Genomic DNA, 6,003 nt, shown 5'->3' with positions numbered 1-6,003 from the left:
TTCAGCCTAACACTGTTCTTCAAACAATGAAGAATAAATGGCAATTAAAAGCTCTTATCTTTCTTCTAATATGCACTCAATATGCATGTATCACAAAATTAATACAAAACTCAGACACCCCAGAATAAATGGTGGGGGTATTATTATTATTATTATTATTTATTCGATTTGTATGCCGCCCCTCTCCGAAGACTCGGGGCGGCTCACAACATGTAACAACAAATCATAAATAATCCAACAGTTTTTAAAATGTTTAAAGATTTAAAAGACCCCATATACTAACAGACATACACACACGCATACCATATATAAATTAAATATGCCCAGGGGGAGATGTTTCAATTCCCCCATGCCTGACGACAAAGGTGGGTTTTAAGGAGTTTACGGAAGGCAGGAAGAGTAGGGGCAATCCTAATCTCCGGGGGGAGTTGGTTCCATAGGGCCGGTGCCGCCACAGAGAAGGCTCTTCCCCTGGGGCCCGCCAACCGACATTGTTTAGTTGACGGGACCCGGAGAAGGCCCACTCTGTGGGACCTAATCGGTCGCTGGGATTCGTGCGGCAGTAGGCGGTCTCGGAGATATTCTGGTCCAGTGCCATGAAGGGCTTTAAAGGTCATAACCAACACTTTGAATTGTGACCGGAAATTGATCGGCAGCCAATGCAGACTGCGGAGTGATGGAGAAACATGGGCATACCTAGGTAAGCCCATGACTGCTCTCGCAGCTGCATTCTGCACGATCTGAAGTTTCCGAACACTTTTCAGAGGTAGCCCCATGTAGAGAGCATTACAGTAGTCGAACCTCGAGGTGATGAGGTATGTATGTGTAGCCTGCATTTCCCACAGATAGAAGTTCAACTTTGAAAAGGACAGACATGATTTTAGAACTTCACAATTCTCTTCATTAGCATTTAATATTGCTAATATTGATTACAAGAAAAAGGTATTGAGACAGTGTTATAATTGACTTCTAGATTGCAGGGACAAATTTCATCTGGAAAGTTGTGCCCAACAATATTTGTAGCCCATTTTCTAAACTTTATTATTCTTTTTCTCTCCAAAAACATTTCTAAAACTTCCTACTCTCTTCCTAAAGACCAAACTTTCCAAGCACTGTTGCCTTTTAGCCACCTGGAAATCAGCTCCTCCCTCCTGGGAATCCAGAGTACATTCCACCACAAACCAAAAGCCCAGACCTCTGATGTTCCATGACAAGTGAAGAATACCAAAACCTCACATTGCATGCCTGTCTCTGTTCAAAACTCAGGAAAGAAAACTCCAAACTCCATTGATTTAGAGAAGAGGTACTTTAATTAAGTTTGAAATAGCAACGAAAGCACGGCAAGATCAGATTTAAAATGTTTGAATGTTATACATTGAAAGCCACCCCAAATTCCCCACTCTGAGGGTCCAGCACTGAGAGTCCAATCAACATCTAGTATGATGTTACGGGAAAGCTCCTCTTCAGGTATTTCTCACATCTGGAGTCTCAAGACGCTTGGCCTTGATTGAGTATAAACCACTCAGCAGTGCCTTGGTGGCGCAGGGGTTAGAGTGTAGCACTGCAAATTCACCAGTTCAAATTTCACTAGGCTCAAAGGTGACTCAGCTTTCCATCCTTCCGAGGTGGGTAAAATGACCCAGATTGTTGGGGGCACCATTCCCCGAAAGCTGTGCACACACACGCCCCCGCTCCCCCGCGCACCCCCCGCGCACCCCCCCGCGCACCCTTTTTCACGGCTGCGTGCTCCCCATCCCCCTGCCAGCCCGCGTGGGGGGCATGGAGGCGCTGGCAGCAGAAGGGAAGGGAGCCGCGGCCGCCCCTGCCTCCCCACGGTGCCTCCGGCCCCCTCGGCCTTTCGGCGCTGCCGCCCGCCCAATCCACCCCCTCTGCTCCTCCGCTGCCTCCTGCCTTTGGGCGCGGCTCCTCCCGCACCCAGAACGCACGCCCTGCCCGTCTCACAGTCCCTTTGCCGAAAGCACTTTCGTCCCGGGCTCTCAGCAAGGGGATTGCAGGAGAGGCGGGGCAGGCGTTCTCTCAGCGGAGGCCGGCGAAGGTGATATTCAATGTCGGGGGCGCGCGGACGGTTGCGCGCGCTCCCTATCTCCATACCAGCCCACTCGGAACATTCAAAATAAGAAAAACCTTCGCCGGCGAAGGCTTTTCTTATTTTGAATGTTCCGAGTAGGCTGGTATGGAGATAGGGAGCGCGCGCAACCGCCCCCGCGCCCCCGACATTGAATATCACCTTCGCCAGCCTCCGCTGAGAACAACAGAGAGAGAACGAGAGTGAGTGAGAGCAACAGACAGCAAGATAGAGAGAAAGAGAGAGAGAGAGAGAGAAAGTGGGGAGAGAAAGAGATAGCAAGAGAGAGAGAACAAGGGAGAGAAAGTGTGTGAGAAAGAAAACAAGAGAGAAAGAGTGAGAGAGAGAGAGAAAGCAAGAGAGAGAAAGAAAACAAGGGAGAGAAAGAGAGAAAAAGAGAGAAAGAGAGAGAGAGAAAGAAAGAGAGATGAGAGAGGAAGGAAGAGAGTGAGAGAGGAAGAAAGCAAGAGGGAGAGAGACAGAGAAAGCAAGAGAGAGAGAGAAGAGTGGAAAGAAGAGATAGAGAGAAATGATAGAAAAAAGGGGAGAAAAGAGAAATGAGAAAATTATTGAGGCAGAGAATGACAGGAAAGAGAGAGAAACAGAAAGTGACTCTTGATTTAAAGCATATGGTAAAAGCACTTAAATAATAACAGAGAAAAAAACCCAGCCCTCACCTGTTTTTATTAATAGTTACCGTATGTTTTTGGTTTTGCTGGTTGATTTAGTTTTAATAGTAATGGATTTTGGGGTTTTTTAAATTATTAATTTCTTTTAATAAAAAAGAAGGGATTTTTTCTTATTTATTTATTTATTTATTTATTCTATGCCGCCCAGTCCCAAAGGGACTGTCGCTCAGACACTATACTTTCCTGCCCACACCGAAAAAAAATTAGAGGGTACATTGGTTGGGGGTGTTATGCTGACTCTGTAAATCGCTTAGAGAGGGCGGTAAAGCATTGTGAAGCAGTATATAAGTGCTATTGTTATTGCTATTGCTATAATTTATGAGTGCAAGCATCTCTTCCAGTTCTCAAGGGACTACTACACATCAGCTTGCTTCTCCACCCCAAATGTCCATGCCCCCCTCCCCGTTTCTAAAGCAGCCGATAGCAAGCACATTGAAGAAGCCCATGCTGGAGATCCAGCTGATGAATATTGAACAACCAGTCCACATTTCCCAATTTCCCATTGCCCAACTGGTCCACATCTCCTGCGTGCCAACAAATATTCTGCACCAAAGTGATGCACCCTATCTTCAACTTTTTCAGGCCTCCTTCCTTTCCTTAACTTATCCGTATCCATCCAAAAGGCAATTGGGAGGGATTGAAGAGGAGGAAGACTTGGAAGGACCAAAATGGCCAGGATTGGTTAATTTCAGGGAGGAATGTAGTTTAACAATGCCAATGGGGAATGTTGCCAAGATTTTAATAAGCCTTTCTTCAATATCTACACCATAAATCTCTTGGATTGCTTTAAGTCTCAAACAAAATACCTTTTCTCTTAATTCCAAAGAGCCAGATTTTCCACTTCTTTTCAACTCTGTCTATATTATTCTCTAAAATGTTCACTTTTTAAAATTTTTTAGAACTTATTTTTTACAACTTCAAATACTTGTTTTACACAATTTATCATCTTCTTTCATCTCCTTTTTTGCTTTTATGAGTCTTTCCATTCCTTTTTCAAAATGTATCAATTCAGTTAGAAGTATTTCTAATATATTGCCCATTTGCTCAAATAATAGTGAAGGAAATCTGGTATAATTTCTCTTTCCCCAGGTTCCTCTAGTGAGTCTTTCCTCCCCTCCATTCCTCAAGAATTTCTGATGCAATTTATACAGTCAATAGTATCAAACATATCTAGTCAATTAACCAAGTAAGTATATTGAGTTTGTCATAAAATATGCAATCTACTTCACGTTTCCAAATAAATACATTATTTAGATATGCATTATGATACTCCTTTTACATAACTAATTTTTCAAGTGATGGTTACCATATAAATTATTTCCTGACTATTTTCATGTATGGAATTCATTTCATCTTTTAAACATTTGATTGTAAGCAGTAATTGTATATACAAGTATTACTATCTAAACATCAAATGACATTCTAGAAAGCTACATTCTAGATACATCAAGATGTGAAAATTGGAAATATCTCAATTTTAATCAATATTTTCCTGGCAACTAGAGTGTAAATTTTCTCCAACAGATGAACTAGGAATATTTCTGGTCTACTGTCAGCAGCTACACTCATCTGAAACAGCAACAATCATTGCCACAAATTTGGACTTATAAGGCACATCCCATTACAGTGATGGGACTATGTTCCTCTTTTTACAGGTGAATATTTGTTTATTAAATTTATATGCCACCTTTTGATTATATCAAAGATAACCAAAGCAGTATGTTAGTAAAACTGAAACATGTGAGTCCATAAAATAAGCGGATGCAAGACAATCTAGAAACTGCTGCTAGTGGAACTCGGGTTACTCAAAGCAGGGGTTCCCAACACCCCAGGTTGTGGCCCAGTGTTCATAACTGGGTTGCAGAAATGGTGGCTGAATGCACGCACGCACATCCTCATTCGCGTGAGCAACATGCATGTGCCTGCTGCTTGCGCAAATGGGACTGGCCAGGGGGACACACTTGCCTACCACTTGCACAAAGCCATCAACCCCTTCCTACGGCTGGTCCACAAAGTGGGAAAGATTGGGGAACTCTGGCTCAGGAAGCTCAAACTGCCCAAGGAGCTGCTGATACAGTTCTACAGAGGAATCACTGAGTCTGTAATCTGCACCTTTATAACTGTCTGGTTTGGTGCTGCAACCCAACAAGACTGACACAGACTTCAGAGGATAATCAGAATTGCAGAAAAAACAATTGCTGCCAACCTGCCTTCCATTGAGGACCTGTATACTGCACGAGTCAAAAAGAGGGCGGGGAAAATATTGACTGACCCCTTGCATCCTGGACACAAACGGTTTCAACTTCTACCCTAAAAACGTCTCTACAGAGCACTGCACACCAAGACAGCTAGACACAAGAACAATTTTTCCCCAAATGCCATCACTTTGCTAAACAAATAACTCCCTCAACACTGTCAGACTTTTTACTAAATCTGCACTTCTATTTCTACTAGTTTTTCTCATCATTCCTATCATCCTTTTCCTCCCACTTAGGACTGTATGACTGTAACTTGTTGCTTGTATCCTAAGATTTTTATTAATATTGTTTCTTCGTTGCTTATTTGACCCCTATGACAATCATTAAGTGTTGTACCACATGATTCTTGACAAATGCATCTTTTTCTTTTATGGACACTGAGAGCATCTGCACCAAGACAAATTCCTTGTGTGTCCAATCACACCTGGCCAATAAAAATTCTATTCTATTCTATTCAAGACTTGGCTGTGCTTATTTCATTATGTCTGAAATTGAAGAGGGCATTTTAAAAGTGTGTTAAAAAATGCAAGCTATTTTAAAGGATGCTATGGCATTTAGCTGTGTGGAAAGCTTTACCCATTCACAAAACAGCTTCCATGAATTTATGGGCACAGATCATGCAAGTTCCTCTATCCCATTTTTATGAGTTGTTTTCACTATTTCTCTTTTTCCTCTCAAAACAAGGAAGAAAGGAGGAAGAAAATGAGAAAAAGGAAAGAAAAAAGGAAGGAAAGAAAGAAAGGGGAAGGAAAAGAGAAAAAGAAAAGAAGGGAGGAAAGAAAGAGAGAAAGAAAGAAAGAAAATGGAAAGAGAGAAGCACGCCCCTCAAAGGGACCCTACAAGACGCGCAGAACTTTCCCACCGCTGACCTCCAAAAGCAACTCTATTGACGAGGAAAACCGTCCAACCTGAACACACATCGCCCCTGAGGAACGCCGAGGGCGACCAATCGGCACTCGGCAAAAGGAGG

Source organism: Erythrolamprus reginae, chromosome 8 (assembly GCF_031021105.1).
Source record: "Erythrolamprus reginae isolate rEryReg1 chromosome 8, rEryReg1.hap1, whole genome shotgun sequence".
NCBI lineage: Eukaryota > Metazoa > Chordata > Lepidosauria > Squamata > Dipsadidae > Erythrolamprus > Erythrolamprus reginae.
The sequence above is the reverse complement of the archived record's forward strand: the minus strand, read 5'-3'. Positions refer to the sequence as shown.